We start from the raw sequence: 19,369 nt of genomic DNA on the forward strand, positions 1-19,369 counted from the left end.
GAAGTCAGAAAGATACTCAGAACAGATCATTCCCTCTGTGCTCAGATGGAACCAACATCTGAATTGGGTTTGAATTTTCTGAAATTGTGAGTCATTGAGAAATTTTGTTACTTAATTCACTCAGTTTGCTATTTTTTGTTAAAAAAACACTAGGAAACTCGTACTAGGAATATTTTGTTTCTGATTATTGAGTAAATGAAAGATCTATAAGCATCAGCTCCTAATTTTATGTTTGAGACCTGGAACATACATATTTACTAAACTGTTAGAAAATTAAAATTTCCAAATCAGAAAATATATAAAAAAAGTAATTTTGTTTGTGTGCTAATACTTAATATTTAAATATTGGCCCGTTAAACTAGATTCTCAACAACATAATTTAAACATGTGTAAAAACTAATGAAGATGGTTTTTTTTTGTTTTTTTTTCTTTTTGGGTCGCACCCAGCGATGCACAGGGGTTAATTCTGACTCATGCACTCAGGAATTACTCCTGGCGGTGCTCAGAGGACCTTATGGGATGCTGGGAATTGAACCGCCTGGCCGCGTGCAAGGCAAATGCCCTGCCTACTGTGCTATTGCTCCAGCCCCAAAACTAATGAAGATAGAAGCAAGAGACTCTATTTGCTCAGTGCAACTATTAAACATGGACTGGAAAGCAGAGGCTAACTAGTAATGAAATGTGTATAAATATAAAAGTGAAAATGAAATATGTTTAATTGAAACATTCCTTTGCTTTTCTCCTTCTGGGTTTACAGTGCTAAAAGAGAGATCGAACCCTCACCACTGAGAATTTAGATGAATATCTATAGCAAGAAAATACAAAATGAATCATAATGATGTTGATAAATTATAGTAATGATAGGTTATTAATCATAACATAAAAGATAAGCTGATATATACTATAGCAGAAATCTGAATTCTTCTTAAGTACCTACGAAAATATCTGTGACTTTTAATATGGGACCCATAGAATGCATTGAAATAGTCTACCAAATTAGCGACCAGCTCTGTAGCCCCATGTGCCCACACCCAACCTGCCTTCTAACTGACCTTCAGGTTCCAGCTCACACTGCCACAAATAAAGGCACAGGGGCCGGGGTACTGCCCCTCAAAGCAGAGGAGGCCTTGAACTTTTCGGGTGTGTGCAAGGGAGAAAAAGAGCAGCAGGAAGCTATTGAACATATTGAAGTAGCACTGCAGCACGGTCTTCCCATTGTTCACCGATTTTCTCTAGCAGGCACCAGTAACGTCTCCATTGTGAGACTTGTGGTTACTGTTTTTGGCATATCCAATAGGAGTAGCTTGCCAGGCTCTGCAGTGCTGGTGGGATACTTTCAGTAACTTGCCGGGCTCTCTGAGAGGGATGGAGGAATCCAACCCGGGTTGGCAAGGCAAACGCCCTACCCGCTGTGCTATCACTCCAGTCCTAATCAGGTTACAGTATAGATTTCTATTTTGATGAAAACCCTTAATTTGAAAATAAGCTAAAGTTCTCTCTGAAGAATTTCATCTGAATGAGTGTGGTGATGCATCTTCAAAGGCCATGAAATCTGGAAAGGATTTGAGGAAACTTCAAGTCAAACAGAGAACAAGGCCAGCAGGAAAAGACAGTGCCTGAGAGCTTCTTCACTTGGCTCACTGACCATTCAGATGCCGGTGCAGATGACCTTGGGGAGGTCATCAAAAATGACATCTAGCCAAACCCATGCAGTGCTATTTGGTTCCTGACAGGAATAATGAAGAAGGGGAAAGAACCAAAGATGACAATGATAATGAAGAGGAAGAAGTATTGGAAGATACTGATGAATACAGAGATGAAGATAAAGAAGATAACGAGGGAGAGGAAGGAGAGGAGGATGAAGAAGAAGATGACTAATAGGACACTGGTAGATTCCAATCTTTTTAAATTTTCTCCAGTTCTTGGGAGCAAGTTGAAATATTTTCCTTTTGCTCTTTCCCTCCCCACCCTGACTCCCTGTTTGCTCTCAGTCACCAATCACCTTGTTGTTGAGGTCTCTTTCCTCTCCTTTACATCAGGGTTCTCAGCTGAATTCGGAGAAATACCTTGAACAAAATTTAGTGGGGAAAGACTCTCTACTGATTTCAATTCCCAATTAATGTTTATGAATTCTCAACTCAACACAGTAGCACAGCAGGTAGGTATTTGTCTTGCACACAGCTACCTGGGTTTGATTCCTCCACCCCTCTCAGAGAGCCCAACAAGCTACCGAGAGTATCCTGCCCATACGGCAGAGCCCGGCAAACTCCCTGTGGCATATTTGATATGCCAAAAAACAGTAGCAAGTCTCACAATGGAGATGTTACTCATGCCCGCGAGCAAATCGATGAACAGGACGACAGTGCTACAGTGCTACAATGCTACCACACCATAAGCTGTGGGGGAAAATGTACCTTAGCACCTTAGCTCTGTTGGAAGCTGGAGGGGGTGGGCCTCTGCGTAGTAGTTCATAGAATTCTACCTTTCTTCCTCCTTTCTCTGTATATTTGGCTCAGAGATGACACTGTGTCTCTATGCAAGTATGGAGAGTTAGCATATACGAACATATATATGTTTGTTTTCTTTTTATTATTTTTAATTTTTATTTATTTATTTATTTTTGCTTTTTGGGTCACAACTAGTGATGCTCAGGGGTTACTCCTGGCTCTGCACTCAGGAATCACTCCTGGCAGTGCACACGAACCATATGGGATGCCAGGAATCAAACCCGAGTTGGCCACGTGCAAGGCAAATGCCCTACCCACTGTGCTATTACTCTGGTCACATTGTTTTCTCTTTTAAAAAAAAGTCTTTAAAAATGGGGTTAAGTGTTTGATCATTGTGAGATTGTAACCCAAACATGAAAGCTAATAACTATCTCACGGTGATTCAATAAAATTTTAAAAATTAAAAAATATAATAATAAATTTTTTAAAAAAAATTTTTAAATGGGGTTATAGAAGGTCAGCAAAAAGGTTGGTTTGAGATGTTTGGGGGGTAAGTGGGCATTTTGACAACATGGCTTCTCCTGTGGCATGTTTAATTGTGATGTTTAACTGACATCCTTGCAGTTTAAGATGACACTTTTAAAATAAAATTCTTTCCTAAGGATGACTTGAGCCTTGCCCCTGGGTGGGGGAATAAGCAGAGCCTGTAGGATCATATTTGGAATTGAGGTTCTCTGTTGTAATTTTGTTTCTGTTTTACTTTTAAACTTTCTTTTTCTTTCACTGGAAAGATGCTCAGTTTTAAACTTTAAAATGTGTACAAGTTGCTTTGTTACAATAAAACTAAATGTACACACACACACACACACACACACACACACACACACACAGATATTCTACCTATATGGCAACAAAAGAATGTTAAAATTCTGATTATATGCCCCAAACTTTGTTATGAAAAGATCTGTAAATCACAGTACTTAAATAGAATTACTAAATTAATTTAAACATACAATAATTTTACAATAAACTTGGGGGGCAGAGAAAGGAAGACAAACTTGCCAAAAACTTAATTTTTTTTCCATATGTGGTTAGAAAGGCTTCTTAAAAATACTTCTTCCTTCTTTCAATACAGCACAGTGTTTTCTGTTGTGGTTCAGAAACTTTCTGTGATGTATCTCTGCTGTAGTTCTGAAGTTTTCTGCCATGCAAGGACTCTGTAGGCTGCTATTGATCCTGCCCTGGCACACTGGACACAGGAATGAACTAAGACATGCGCAGAGACTTGCTTCAAACACAGGCTGATGGATCATTAAAACGGAAAATCTAAGAGTACTCCTGTGATAAACTTATATCAGAAATAGAAACAAATACCCAGAGAATAATTTCAAACACTTACAGATGATTTCATCTCACAACCCTACTTAGAAGAAAATTCAATGGGGTAAATAAAACATTCAGGAAAATAAAATCGTAGCACCTAAGATAACAATAATATTGATGTATGTTGATTCTGCATAAAAGATATCCTAAGATGCTACTGCAGAAGTGGCTGTAGAGCTGTGTACCAGCTTGTGGCATCACAAACCATTTAGCACAGTTTCTTTCCCAGGACACAGTAATACAGGCAGTTTCCCCCCTTCTGTAATTGGGAGAGTGCTGTCCTACTGCCAAAAATCAACTGGGCAGTGATTCTGTAAAACAAGGGGAACTGTTTGCCAGACAGAGCTGAAAAAAAAAAAGATATGAAACATGATTTCACCATAAGCGGGCTTTGAATTGGCCTGATTGTCAAAGTCTTCTAAGGAAGAATAATCTGAGCCAGCAGAGCTATTTGCATAATAGGCCAAGTGCCCCTGAGAGAATCATTAAAAAGATTATAGTGGAAGTCTGAAATTTGAGACGGAAGAGGCAAAACCAGCCCTCAGACCTGTGTTGGTTGGTCTGAATAATTTTGGCTCACATACATAATTTTAAGTCCCTTTAATTAGTTCTAAGCATTAAAAAGAAAACTTCTAATTTCTGGCTCCTGTTGAAAGTTGGAAGGATCTGATAAAATAAATGTATCTTTTCCAGGGACACAAGCCTTCTCTCGCTCATTGTATTCTCCAGTTAATCTCTATCACTTTGCTTAATCTCCATTTTGCTTACTCTCCATTTGTTGGCTGATCCTTCCTGGTACTAGAGCATTAAACATAGAACTGAGACCTTGACACATGCTAGGAGAAAAGGCAGTTCAGATAGAGAAGTGGCCACTAGGTAAAGAATGCTCGGAGGGCCTGCTATGGAGGGGAAAAGTGTGCTGAAAGTAGACTACAGACAATGCATGAGGGCCACTTACTACCTGTATTGCAAACCACAACCCCCAAAAGGAGAAAGAGCGTAAAAGGGAATAAGCCTGCCACAGAGGTGCGGGTGGGGAAGGGAGGGGAGAAGGAGGATGGTGAAGGGGGATGGTGGGAGGGATACTGGGAACGATACTGGGACCATTGGTGGTGGAGAATGGGCACTGGTGTAAGGATGGATACTCAATCATTGTATGACTGAAATGCAAGCACAAAAGTTTGTGTAAGTCTGTAACTGTACCTCACGGTGATTCATTAAAAAATTAAAAAAATATAAAGAAATAAAAAGAACTAAGACCTTGAACAAATGGTAAAAGAAATTAGAGGGGTTAGAAAATATCAACTAGAGGAGTCCCTAGAACAGAAAGGGGGAGGGTAAAGACTAAAATTATCTTAATAACTTCAAAGAAATGAAGCTGATTACCCAGTATAAAGAAAAAACTCAGGTCTCATAAATTAAGTGACTAAAAGAGATATAACTGGCCATATTGTGGGCATGGTAGCCAAAATTCCCCAAACAACAAGTCAAAGTAAAGGCTAGTGATTCACAGACTGCAAATGAGAAATACAAAAGATTGTTTGACAAAGGCAATTAAAGATTATTTTTACATAGTTCTGAAGGAAAGATGTTTGAGATCAGGGTGGCCACCATGGATAATTACAAGTGAGTGCACTCTTCGTCATGCATATCCTCTTCAATGTACATTTATATGTGTGTGTGTGTGTGTGTGTGTGTGAGAGAGAGAGAGAGAGAGAGAGGAGGTTGCAGAAAAAGGCGAGAGGGAAAAGCTTCTCTCTTCTGTTTCTTCCTCTGAGGGGGTTAATTGTATGCCAGCATGAGAGTCTTACTTTCATAATTCCATACCAGCACTTTAGGTGTTGAGACCATGCAAAGCATCCCATATGGTCAATTGAGCACTGACAGGAGTAATTCCTGAGTGCAGAGCCAGGAGTAAACACTGAGCATCACGGGGTGTGACTTCAAAAGCAAAAAAAAAAAATAGTTCAAGACAGGTATTAAAAATTCACAGCTTTTAGAAGGTGGGGACAATCATTCAGTTCATAATAGTCTCCATTAAATCTATCTTATATAATGCTGCCTTCCACCTTGACTCATGATAATGAAAGTTGCATTACTCAGAATTCAGGGAAACAGACCCAATTGTTAGCTAGAGTTGATAGCTAAGGGGAGAGACCAAGAGAGGTTTCATTTAATGACTGAGGTCCATTGCATATAACAATATAAATTGATTGATTGATTGACTGATTGATTTTTTTGGGTCACAGCCGACAATGCACAGGAGTCTCTCCTGGCTCTGCACTCAGGAATTACTCCTCGTGGTGCTCAGGGGACCATATGAGATGCTGGGAATTGAAGCTGTGTGGCCGCCTGCAAGGCAAATGCCCTACGTGCTGTGCTATCTCTCCAGCCCCAACAATATAAATTTATTGGGGAAAAACTACAGAGGAGGTAGCAAGGGTTAGAGTGATGCAGCAATGTGGGGAAGGAGAGAAAAGGGATCAGAAAGAAAAATGGCCCCAGAGAAAAATTCTAAAGAATGAGCCCAGGATATGTAGAAGAAAAATCCCTTCAACACCCTGCTCTTTTCCAACCACTTTATCTTACAATTTTGTATGTCTTAACCCCAATGTGGAGTGCTCACCCATAACCCTAGTGAAGAAACTGTGAAAAAGAGGTTTTCGCCTTTCTGGGATGTCCTACTAGAAAATACTCTGCACCCCAGCTTCCTCAGAAAAAAAAGTGTCTTGAATTCAGCCACCTTGTGGTCCTCTGCTTTCAGTTTTGACTGCCTGAGGATGAGCATCTAAGTGCTCTAACATGAGGAAAAGCACAACATTGGCCAACAGAAAAGAAAATTCTATTTGGTTTCCTGTGACAATGGATCAACAGGTATATTGAGGATCCTTATTATACTCTTATCATGATAGAAGTTTTTGTCTCCTACCCAAACATGTCTGCTATCACTGGATTTAGGGAAGTAGGTTTGGAGTAGAGGAAAGCAGTTATTGCCTAAATGATTTCTTCCTTACTAGCACAGTAGCACTGTCATCCTATTGCTCATTGATTTGCTCGAGCAAGCACCAGTAATGTCTCCACTGTGAGGCTTGTTGTTACTGGTTTTGGCATATCGAATACACCATAAGTAGCTTGCCAGGCTCTGCCGTGCTGGGGACATACTCTCGGTAGCTTGCCGGGCTCTCTGAGAGGGGCAGAAGAATCGAACCCGGGTAGACGATGTGCAAGGCAAAAGCCCTACCCGATGTGCTATCACTCCAGTCCTTACTAGAGTTCCCCATTTATAGATTTTAATAATGAGAACAGGTATTTGGTGGATTCTTCATGTCTATGTCTCTGGATATCTCTGGGTTGTCAACTTCTCTAAATATGGTTCATATGACAAAGAAAACCTGTAAGAATGAAAGTGGATATTGTGTTTGGGGCTTGAAGCATCATTACAATAATGCGACCATAACTTCACACAGGGCTGGAGGATAGCACAGCGCTTGGGCTTTCGACTTTCACGCAGCCGACCCGTGTTCCATTCCTCCGCCCCTCTTGGAGAGCGCGGCAAGCTACTGAGAGTATCGAGCCCACTCGGCAGAGCCTGCAAGCTACCCGTGCGTATTGAATATGCCAAAAACAATAATAATAAGTCTCTCAATGAAAGACGTTACTGGTGCCCGCTCAAACAAATCGAACAACGGGATGACAGTGACAGTGACAACTCCCCACGTTGAATTATAGGTGAAATTCAAATCCTAACAAAATTCAAGTAAAATTTTAGAGTGTATATATAAAACTAATTTAAATATTTATTATTAAATTCTGAAGATTATATATATTATAAAGGGGAATATATATATTACATAACTATATAATCTTCATAATTTAATTGAAAATTATATATATGTATATATATATATATATATATGCCTCTTGGAGAGCCCAGCAAGCTACCAAGAGTATCTTGCCCTCATGGAAGAGCCTGGCAAGCTCCCTGTGGCATATCTGATATGCCAGAAACAGTAGCAATAACAGTCTCATTCACCTGACCCTGAAAGAGCCTCTAATCGTTGGGAAATACGAGTAAGGAGAGACTGCTAAAATCTCAGGGATGGGATGCATGGAGATGTTACTAGCACCCGCTTGAGTAAATCTGATGAACAGGATGACAGTGACAGTGATATTAACTAAAGCAACTTTTTGAAAATGTGTAATAAGACTGGAGCAATAGTACAGCAAGTTGGGCGCCTGCCTTACAAATGACTGACCTGGATTTGATCCCTATGGAACACCCCATATGGTCCCCTGGGCCCTGCCAGGAATGATTCCTCAGTACAGAGCCAGGAGTCAACCCTGAGCACTTCTAGATGTGGACAAAAAAAAAAAAAGTGTGTAATATAGGAAAATCTGCTTGTCTGATTCTGTTACTTAATTAGAACAACTCAAATCAATAGTCATGTTTTGGGGAGAAAAACAGATAAGTAGATCAGTGGAGATCAATAAAAAACTCAGAAAATATAGCCAAGTGATTTTGTTAAAAAAAAAGTATGAAAATATTTAGTGGAAGAATGCTAACCTCTCTACAAATGATAAGCAACTACATGGACTTTCACCAGCAAAAATTGTAAAATTGTTTCACATTTTATAAAAAGTAATCCCATTTATTGTGGATTAAATTTAAGGCTTAACATCATAACTGATTTTTGTTTTGTTTTATTTATTTTAATTGAGGCCAGATTGATTTACATCACTGTACATGTAATACAATTTCTCTCTTTTTCGAACTATGTTAATACATCACACCTACCATTAAAGTACCATCATCTGTCCACCACAATTCCTTATCTCTGGGTCAGAGATCACTCTGGGTAGGGCTCAGGGAGCCATTGAGTTCAAAGGATTGACTGAGGGTCACCCACCTGCAGGGCTTGTGTGTTACCATCCCTCCTGCCCACTGTTTTGCTTTCCTAGGCCTTTGTCTGCTCGCTTGATTTGTTTTTGTATTTGCCACAAGTGCAACACCCTGTAATTTCTTTCACTCTTTGATTTTACTTAGCTGCCCTTTCAGTGCCGTCTCCGTTGTCACCAAAGGTAAAATTTCATCTTTTCTTGAAGATGAGCAATACTCCCTTATACATGTTGTACATGCATTCAGCATCTTTTTCATCTACTCAGCTTTGTGTTAGAGTATTTCTAGATTTAGGCTATTATAAACAAAGCTACAATGAACATATGTATGCAGATATATTGTTTCATATTTGTGTTTTCCTGTTTTTTGTAGAGTGGGGGTAAAGCATAGGGTAGATATTCCTAACATTTTGAGAAATCTCCTGATGCTGTACTAGTTCACATTGAATAATAAGAACATTTTATTATACATTATATATAATATTTTAATATTCATATAACATCTATAATATTTATAGTTATATTTACATATAATATTTCATATATAATATGGCATTTCTATTTAATTTTATAAAATTACATGAATGCAAATTTTATATGAATATATAAATATGAACATGTAATTATATGAATATAATATTTTATAAAAATTATGTAATATCATTAAACATATTAAATATATAAGAAATACATGAAATATATAACTATATAGAGATATTAGCTATGTAATATATAAAATGTTATATATTATTATATATTTATTTTAATTTAATAATAAGAAGAATTTTTCTCCACACCCTGCAATCACTTGTTTCCAGTCTCTCTTATAAAGGCCAGTGTGAAGGAGTGAGGTCATGACTCCTTGTATTTTCCATTTGCATTTCTGTGCTAGAGAGGCAGGAGGTAGATGGGGAAAGGGCCACCCCTCTGTCAGTGAATTGGGAAGTAATAAAACCAAGTAGCCCTAAAGCTGCTTAAAAACCCACCTGTGGACTCAGGACCTAAAGCCTGATAAGACCTTCACCTAATAAGACCTTTACAGTAGCACAAACCAGAGAAGTTAGACCCCCCCCACACACTCCCACCCACCCAGCCTCTCCCAAGAGAAGCTCTAGCAGGAGCCTGGAAAGGCATTATCTAAGACCATCACTGCTCCCAAGTCTACCCCTTGGCAAGCGCCCTGGCAGTGGACCCCGAGCTAGGTAGAAAGTGCCATGTGGGCTGCTTGAGAGAAACCCTGTAAAAGCCAGACTGAACCCAGAAGGCGCATATATGATGCCTGGGCCCACGTTGCTGCCCAGCGCATGGCCCGCGGCAGAGCAGGTGCCACCCACGCCTCCCCTCTGGGGATGTCTACTTCATACTTTCATACCTACAGCTGGGGCGCGTGCCGGGGCGCCCTGCTGCTCTCGAGAAGCCCATGTGCCTTGTTCTCTCTGGAGTGTATTATTCCTTCTCTCTCTTCCCCACCCTCGCCTTTCTCAAGACTTCCAATCAAAACCTGTTTTAGCTTCACTGCTTAGCTCCTCCTGAAATTCTTTTCTGGGAGGGGAAGGTGAAGACCCAAAAGGCCTGGGTCAGGTCTAGGACTGACTTTGCTTTCCTGCAAGGGGCAAGGCTCCCAGCTGCCTCGTCAACCTAGATTTCCCTTGCTGTTGCCCCCGGCAGAGGGAGTCAGAGAGAACGCATCACCTTCCCTCTTCCAGGCTGTCTCCATCTCACTTCACAAGTCGCCCGGTGCATCCACCGGCATCTATGGTGATAACAATTTCCAATGCGTTTATTAGCCATGTTTGTATTCCTCGGTAATGTGTTATTCAGAAATCCCATTTTAGCAGACCTGTTTATTTTCTTATTTATGAGTTTTGTGAATTTGTTATATATCCTGAATATTAGCTTTTTTTTTTTTCAGAATTATGGTGTGTGAATATTTTCTCCCATTCAATAAAAGTTGTGGGTTTTTTAGTGGCTTCTTTCACCAGGGAGTTATTTTAGTTCGATCTAATTCCCTTTGTTTATTTCTGTCATGTTTCCCTTGCTTTTATAGTAATCTTCAAAGACATCACCGAAACTAACATCAGGGAATGTCCTATCTATATCACTGTCATTCAATTATTCATTGATTTGCTTGAGCAGACACCAGTAAAGTCTCCATTGTGAGACTTGTTGTTACTGTGTTTGGCATATCAGATACACCTTGGGTTGCTTGCCAGGCTCTGCCTTGTGGGCGGGATACTCTGGGTAGCTTGCCAGGCTCTCTGAGAGGGATGGAGGAATCGAACTTGGGTCAGCCATGTGCAGGACAAATGCCCTACCCACTGTTCTTATGTAATCAAACCTTAAATGAACTGCTTGTTGCCTGAACTTGGGGTCGCTCTGGGAGGACACTCTGTGGGTGAGATAGTTGACCCCAGTATCACTATATCACTGTATCACTGTCATCCCGTTCATCATTGATTTGCTCGAGTTGGCCCAGAAATGTCTCCATTCATCCTAGCCCCCAGTATACTGGAATAAAACTCCTACTGCTTTTGCATTATTATTATTATTATTTTTTGGTTTTTGGGTCACACCCGGCGATGCACAGGGGTTACTCCTGGCTCTTCACTCAGGAATTACCCCTGGCGTTGCTCAGGGGACCATATGGGATGCTGGGATTAGAACCTGGGTCGGCCGCGTGCAAGGCAAACGCCCTACCCGCTGTGCTATCGCTCCAGCCCCTGCTTTTGCATTATTGAGTTAATGTCTCTCTCTGTCTCACCGCTTGGGAACCCATAGTCCCGGACTTAACATATCCAATGTTGGATAAGTTAAGTTTTAAATAAGAATTTCCTATCCATACTTTCAAATTCCATCAAGTTACATAAAGACAAACTATGAATACAAGCAATAATCTACGTCAAAATTTTCCAAAATTTGGTTTGCACCACCTTAATCTACTAAATCACTCATAAGTAGCAGTGGATTCAGCATCTCAGTTGAGTTTCAAGATCACAAATATTTTTTGTTTTATCAGGATGAACATGGTACTGAGAGAGATGCATTTCTCTTACTTGATCTTCAACTGATGTCATTAAGAGTTTCTCCATATCTAATTTAGGCAGTTCTTGAACTTTTCTTAGTGAAGCAGATCCTTTAACAACTTCCATCACTTTGTTCTAATTATTCAAGATTTCAGCTGTCTTAGGATGTGACATGCCTGACTTGTGAGCCTTCACTAGCCCTGTTTTTTCCACTTCTGTGGTTCTTAATCACTTTTAATTTTATTTCTAGGTCAATCACTGAATGTTTTCTCATTGAAAATTTTCTCTGTTTTTGATATTTTTAGGTTCATGAAGAACAAACAGCATGAGATTAAATCAAACAGGGAAACAGCAAGAAATGATACAGAGTTGTATGAGGCTACTGACAGCATAGAATGCTACAAGGTACTAACGGCCACAGTATCACTAGTACAAGGAGTGTTGACAGAACTGCTAAGAGTTGCTATTGGTGCCCAAAGCACCCATATGAATTGCAGGACAATAAATTTCCTATTCATTAGAATCATCATGGTGCACTATTTTGAAAATTAAAAATCAGAAATCATCTAAATCCAATGAGATAAGTAAAAAGTTATCTTCTATGTCATATTTTTTTTACCCAGGAAGTATTGTTCTATCATTTTATTCCTTCCATTTTGTCTTAATTTCTTTTTTTATCTTTTAAGCCTTATAAACTCCATCCCTCTCGGAATGCCCGGAAAGCTACTGAGAGTATCCCATCCGCACGACAGAGCTTGACAAGCTCCCCGAGGTGTATTCGATATGCCAAAAACAGTAACAACAATCACAATGGAAATGTTACTGGTGCCCACTTGAGCAAATCAATGAACAATGGACAACAGTGCTACACTGCAGTGCTAAGCATTACACAGAATTATATGGACTAAAGCACTGTAGCACTGTGCTAGTCCTACATCTATGTAAACTAGACGTTTGTGTGGAGAGAGAGCTACTTTCTCAGAAATATGCTTACATAGAGCATGTACTTCTAGCATTTCTTAATATTCTCTCATCGGCTTGAATCACTTACTGTGTGGGTCAAAGGAACTTGGTACCTCTCTTGGACCATTAAATGGCTGTGGTCCTGACTGGGCCTGTGTTGCATCAATCGAATGTGTCTTAAAATACTTATTCACAATCCACTAAAATTAGTTGAAATAAAACATTGAAAATCATGTATCATATTAGAAGTCCTGCCTTACTGCATAAAAATAAATCAGTAAGATAAATTATATTAATTATTAAATAAATGAGATTAATCCATTACAAATTGATCATTTGTATATTATAAATTAATGTATTAATTAAAAATGAATACATACTCTTTCATATGGAAATTTTTTTGCTCATTTTAACCCATATCACTACAACTGCGTTTATTTTCCATTCATTTGCTTGTAACTGAGCTTTACTGACAACCTTTGTTTCTTCTTTGAACAGTTTTGCAAGGACAATGTCATTGATGATTTTGAATTATCCTGAAGCCACAATCTATAGCATAAATTTTAGTAGGTAATATAGGTTATGGATAATTTGAATTTTAAAATTTTAATTTCAATTAATTATATTTCATCATCATTATCATCATCATCATCATCATCCCGTTGATTATCGATTTTCTCGAGTGATCTCAGTAACATCTACATTCATCCTAGCTCTGAGATTTTAGAAGCCTCTCTTTACTCGTCCTTCCCAACAGTGCTGCATTGGAGGCTCTTTCAGAGTCAGGGAAATGAAACCCAGCATTGTTACTGGTTTTGCCATATGAATATGCTACGGGGAGCTTGCCAGGCTCTCCATGAAGGCAGGGAACTCTCGGTAGCTTTCCAGGTTCTCCAAGAGGAAGAACTAGGCTATAAAATGTATAAACTATAAGCTATAAACTATAGCTTTGGATGTTGGCTGCTGATGGAATTACAACTTTCTCAGTATGACCGTCTAGCTACCGGAAAATGGGGAATCTGGGTGGAAGAGGCCCAGTCCCCCGATCCAAGCAGGCTTGGAGATCTCAGCCCCAGGCCCTACACACCAGGGTTCCTCTGCCAGTTCTTAAAATTTTACATTTTAATGACTACATAATGAAGAAATTTACATTTGAAAACTAGAAAAGTTACATACTCTGAATTAAAATTTCTAACATAAGACATTTGAAAAGATGCCTCGAAATTCCCATGTGGCGATGCCTGACGTGTTAACAATCAGCCAGGCTGTCCCTACTCACGTAGCTCCATTGAAACTCAATTCCGCTGCTCAATTTCTAGAACTGGCCTAGTCATTCTTTTCCCAGAATTCACTCAAATTGTTTTACATACTCATGCTTTCCTCACGTAATGGAATCTTTTTTTTTTTTTTTTTACATATGACCTAGTCTCTTTCCTGAATTGGTTGTGTGTACATAGAAAGCAGAAACGTCCTGTCTAAGTCCCAGAGACCCACAATATAAGTCTCTCCGAGACTGTATTAACTGGGCCTGTTTCTCTGGAGGCCTCCGCTATGTCACTCTGACCATGCATTCTCTTTTGATGAATATATGTTATTCTTGTCATCATCCTACCACCTACCACCTCCTTTCATAGCCACTCCTATCATTCTACAAAAAAATTGTGGATTAATTTTTTTCCCCAGTGTCTCAATAACTCCTAATTTGTCAACTTGGATTATTTTCTTTTTGTGTTGGTTGTGTTTTGTGTGTGTATGTGTGTTTGTGTGTGTGTGTGTGTGTATGTGCGAGCACGTATGCGTGCGCAGGATATCCTTTAAGAATTCTTAAAATTTTTAAAATACATCATGGACTTACTATTGCTATATAATAAGTTCTAGTCAAGTACTGGACACTTAGTGATCTGTCCTACTTTAGCAGTTTCTCCATGTTCTGCTGTTATATTTGTCTTATATTTATATATATGCTTATACACCCAGCATCAATCTCTTTGTTCCTTTCTTTCTTTTTTTCTTTTGCTTAAAAATATTATGCTCCCTCATAGCACTACCATGTTATTTCCTTCACTTTGAATTCTAATCTTGCGCATACCTTTTTTGGAATTAAAAGGAAAATTCTACTTATGACAAGGACGACATGATAATTATTAAAACAAGATACAAGAACAGGGTAAACTTTAATGCAATATGTTTAAGGACCCCAAAGTTGAAAACATGTTTTTGAGAATAAGCATCATTAAATGGTAAAGGGGCTGGAGTGATAGCACAGCAGGTAGGGCGTTTGCCTTGCACACAGCCGACCTGGGTTCGATTACTCCACCCCTCTCAGAGAGCCCAGCAAGCTACAGAGAGTATCCTACCTACACAGCAGAGCCTGGCAAGCTCCCTGAGTCGTATTCGATATGCCAAAAACAGTAACAACAAGTCTCACAATGGGGACGTTACTGGAGCCTGCTCGAGCAAATCGATGAACAACAGGATGACACTGACAGTGACAGTCACAGTGATATAGGTTAAGATCATATAGAAATTATTCACAACAAATTGACTTTTGCTGATTCATTTTATGAAAATTCAAGTTTCTAATAATTTAATTTAACATTCTAAAAATTAATGTGTTATATGTCTGTTGGTGGGTAGAGGGTGTGCGGGAGAGAACCTGGGGATGTCGGTGGGGGAAGAGCACTGTGGGGGGAAGGGTGTTGGAATATTGTGTGTCTAAAACAACTCTATACTGAACAACTTGTGCCTTAATAGATAGTTTTTAATGTATTAGTTCATGCTATTAAAAATGTGATATCCCCTTTAATTTTGGGAATAGATTTACACATATAGAGTGAAGAATCTCTTTCTTCTGTATCATTTTCCAGTTTATAAAACAGAAGAGAATGATGTATGATATTAGTTTTCCAGGTGCCAGTTGCAAACAGAATTACAAATTCCCTTCAAGTGAGGAAATCTAAACCATAAAAATGACTCTTAAGGAAATAAAATGAAAAATGTGATCTATACTTCTGACCTTTATTTCTTTCTTGCAAAAATGAAGATTTTAATTATTCCCCAATAAGCTTTATTACATCAAATTTAAAACCCTAGTATACTTCCATCTAATTAAATCCTGTATAGTAAGTCTAATCAACAGTTTCACATATATCTTTCATTTAAGAAATCTTTGAATTTTACAAAACATTAAACATTAAAACATTATAACATATATAAAGTACTATTGCCTTAGTTATTTAATTTTTTTCTTTATTTTGATACAATGGTTATGAAATTGTTCATAACGCAATTGTTACACTGACTTTGGATGTTCCAACAGCAGTTCCACCCTCTGAGTGACCTTCCTTCCACCGTTGTCCCCATTTAAAACTAATTTGTTTTTTCTCTAGGGTGCTCTGCCTTCTGCCAAAAAGAAATCTTGAAACAAATGAGAATGAAAATGTAACAAACTAACATCAGAATTTGTATCAAATAGGTTCTAAGTGTAACTTTAAGATTTGAATATTCCCTCCATTTAGAAAAAAAGAAAAAAGAAAAGAAAAGTAATAGTTCAATTAACAGTCTTACTTGTTAGTTGAAATAAGAGGAAGGGAAATAAATAGAAAAATATTAACATATTAAGCCAAAAGTCAATTGTAGGAAGAAAATAACAAATATCCAAGCAGAAGTAAATTAAATTAAAATTAAAAAGATAACCAAAAAGATAAATAAAAATTTTAAAAGTTGTTTTTTAAAATAAAAATTAAAATAGGTATCAATGGAACTTTAAAAAATAGGCCTACAATATTTATAAATAAAAGGGGAGAAATTATAAGGACACACATGCAAAGTATAGTGACACTACTATGAAAATTATATGTTCACAATAATACGTTCACTATAATACAAGTTAAAATAAATGAATAAATTCCTAGAAACAGAATACAAAGACTGAATAGTGAAGCAATATATCTGAGTGACCAGTTATTTTAAGAATAGATTTTATTAGGAATGAAAATCGTTGAAACAAAGAAAAATCAATGACAGATTTCTCTGATTAATTCTACCACATTTTAAAAGAAGAATTAAAACCAATCATTTTTCAGTTCTTACAAAAATTAAGAGAGAACAATTCCAAACTCATTTGATGAAGCTAATATTATGTTACTTTCAAGATCAAACGCTATAGGAAAAAAATTAGAAACCGATATTAATGATAAACATGAAAACAAATATCCATAATATACTAACAAATGGAATGATAATAAAATCATGCACCATGAAGAGGTGATTATCTTCAAGAATCAAGGATGTTTCAGTCTCCACAGGTCAAGCCTTATGATATAATGCATTAACAATTTATTTAAAATACATATCATCTTAAGCACTGTATCACTGTCATCTCGTTGTTGATTGATTTGCTCGAGCGGGCACCAGTAATGTCTCCATTGTGAGACTTGTTGCTACTGTTTTTGGCATATTGAATATGCCACTACAGGAAAAGTGTTGGACGAAATTAAATACCCTTTCATTTAAAAAAAAACAAAACCCAAATTTAAATAGGTTTAAAGAGGAATCACTTTTTTATATTATTTATATTTTTTATATAAAAGTGATTTTATATTAAATCACTTTTTTATATATAAGGGGCCAGAGCAGTAAAACAGTAGGGAGAGCATTTGCCCTGCACATGTACACCCCGGCACCCCTTATGGATGCCCAAGCAAACCAGGAGTAATTCCTGAGCAACCCCTGAGCATGACCAGGTGTGCCTCCAAAACCAAACACTAACCAACAACAAAATGTATGAATAAAAGGGTTCACAGAGAACATCATACAGAAATCAAAAAAGAAAAAAGAAGCCACCCAAATGAATTAGGAAGAAGTAATAATGTCTTTATGTAGATGCAAGCATATTATATTGTACTAGAGAGAAACTCCAAAAGTCTGCCCCCAACCTTTTGAAATAATAAGAGATTGCAGTAAACTTTCAGGTTATGAAATTAATATAAAGATATAAACTGCCTTTCTACACACCAGTTACAAAGTACCAGATGGAAATTTTAAGAAGTAATTCAATTTATAGTAACATTAAAAAGATAAAATGTTTAAAATAAATCTGTTCCCCAAAGAAGATAAATATATATGTCAAGGGATTTATGCTAGTCAACTAATTATCTGGGAATCATCCTTTCAAGATAATGCATAGTCAATCATCCTGATACACACTTTGAATATCTTAAAGTTTTTTTGTCAAGTTTATCTACATAAAACTGAAAGAAAAATAACAATTACAAACAAATTCTGTTAAATATAGTCATATGCCAGCTAAACTGAGGATAAAATAAATCTCCAAAATTGTAAGAAGGGGGGTCAGAGTGATAGTATATCGGGTAGGGCATTTGCCTTACACATGTCTAACCGGGGTTGAGTCCTCAGATTCCCATGTGGTCCCCTGAGCAAGACCAGGAGTAACTCACTGGGTATGATCCATAAAAGCAAAATAGCACTGTTGCACTGTAGCACTGTCATCCCATTGTTCATCGATTTGCTCAAACGGGCACCAGTAATGTCTGCATTGTGAGACTTGTAAAAGTCTCAAATAAAAGCAAAATAAATAAATATATAAAATGAAAGCAAATAAATTAAAAAAATTGTAACAAGGTATTTCACAATCCTGAACTATTTAATTCGAGACTTTCTATTGCACTGTGAAAGAATTCATTGCTATTTGAACTATATTTAGTTATTAAAGCCATTTTAACTGAATTGATAACACAAAACTTAGAAATAAAATTTAAAGTATGTATATAGTTTACCTAGTTTTTATTTTTTTTCACTTTTAGAGAGAGCCAATGGAATCTGCAATATTCCAATTCTTTTGAAAAAAAAAAACGAGTTAAGCACTGAATGACACAAGATCTGACAAAAATGTATTAAAAATGGAAGGGACATTTTCATTTGCTTTATTTTCTGTAGCTTTCTGCAGTTTTAAAGTTGATCATAAATAAATAATAACATTTAATAGAGATGTAGAAAAACCAGACAATAAAATGTGCTGCGGAAGTTTTCCCATTTCCAAATTCTGATTACAGTAACTATGTGAGTTCCAATGTAAAATGGTAAAATCATAATTAGTATTCGTATCTGTTCTTCACAACTCTTTAGCAGAGTCGGCTTATTTTAACAGTTGCATTTGCATTGCAGTCCATGTCTTCACAGATACTAACAAAAGTAAATCAGTAAAATGTTTCTCCCTCTTCTCGCACCCTCAGGCTCTATGCAATCACAAACACTAGCAACATCTGCTTCGATTCTGATTGCCATGTTCACTGATTCAGTGCACCCAAATAAGCAACAATTAGTCTGTTCAGCATGTGTCAAAAGATCCGTCAAGTTAATTCAAATTAAGACAGGATAAATTGAATCCAGTTGGCATTATGCATATTTGTATGCAAAGTTTAAACAAGCATTAACTGTGCTGTGTTATGTTTTATTTACAAGCAAAATATCATTGCAAAAGTAGCTATCTCATTATTTTACATATGTATTGTCTAAATGTGTTCATGACAAAAAAATTATAGTAGAAAAATTTCTGTATGTTTGAGTGAATTAATATACTGTACTTGATTAAAAGTTATGTTCTAAATTTATTCATCTTATTTCTATTAGCAACTA

At 37.4% G+C, this 19,369-nt stretch overlaps 1 pseudogene; it reads left to right on the forward strand.

The window, feature by feature from the left end:
* The first annotated feature begins 959 nt into the window (after nt 1–959).
* LOC105943231 (protein SET-like) lies at nt 960–1,878 on the forward strand (annotated as a pseudogene).
* The last annotated feature ends 17,491 nt before the right edge of the window (nt 1,879–19,369 follow it).

The sequence above is a fragment of the Sorex araneus genome, chromosome 8 (genome assembly GCF_027595985.1).
Source record: "Sorex araneus isolate mSorAra2 chromosome 8, mSorAra2.pri, whole genome shotgun sequence".
In the NCBI taxonomy this organism is placed as follows: Eukaryota; Metazoa; Chordata; class Mammalia; order Eulipotyphla; family Soricidae; genus Sorex; species Sorex araneus.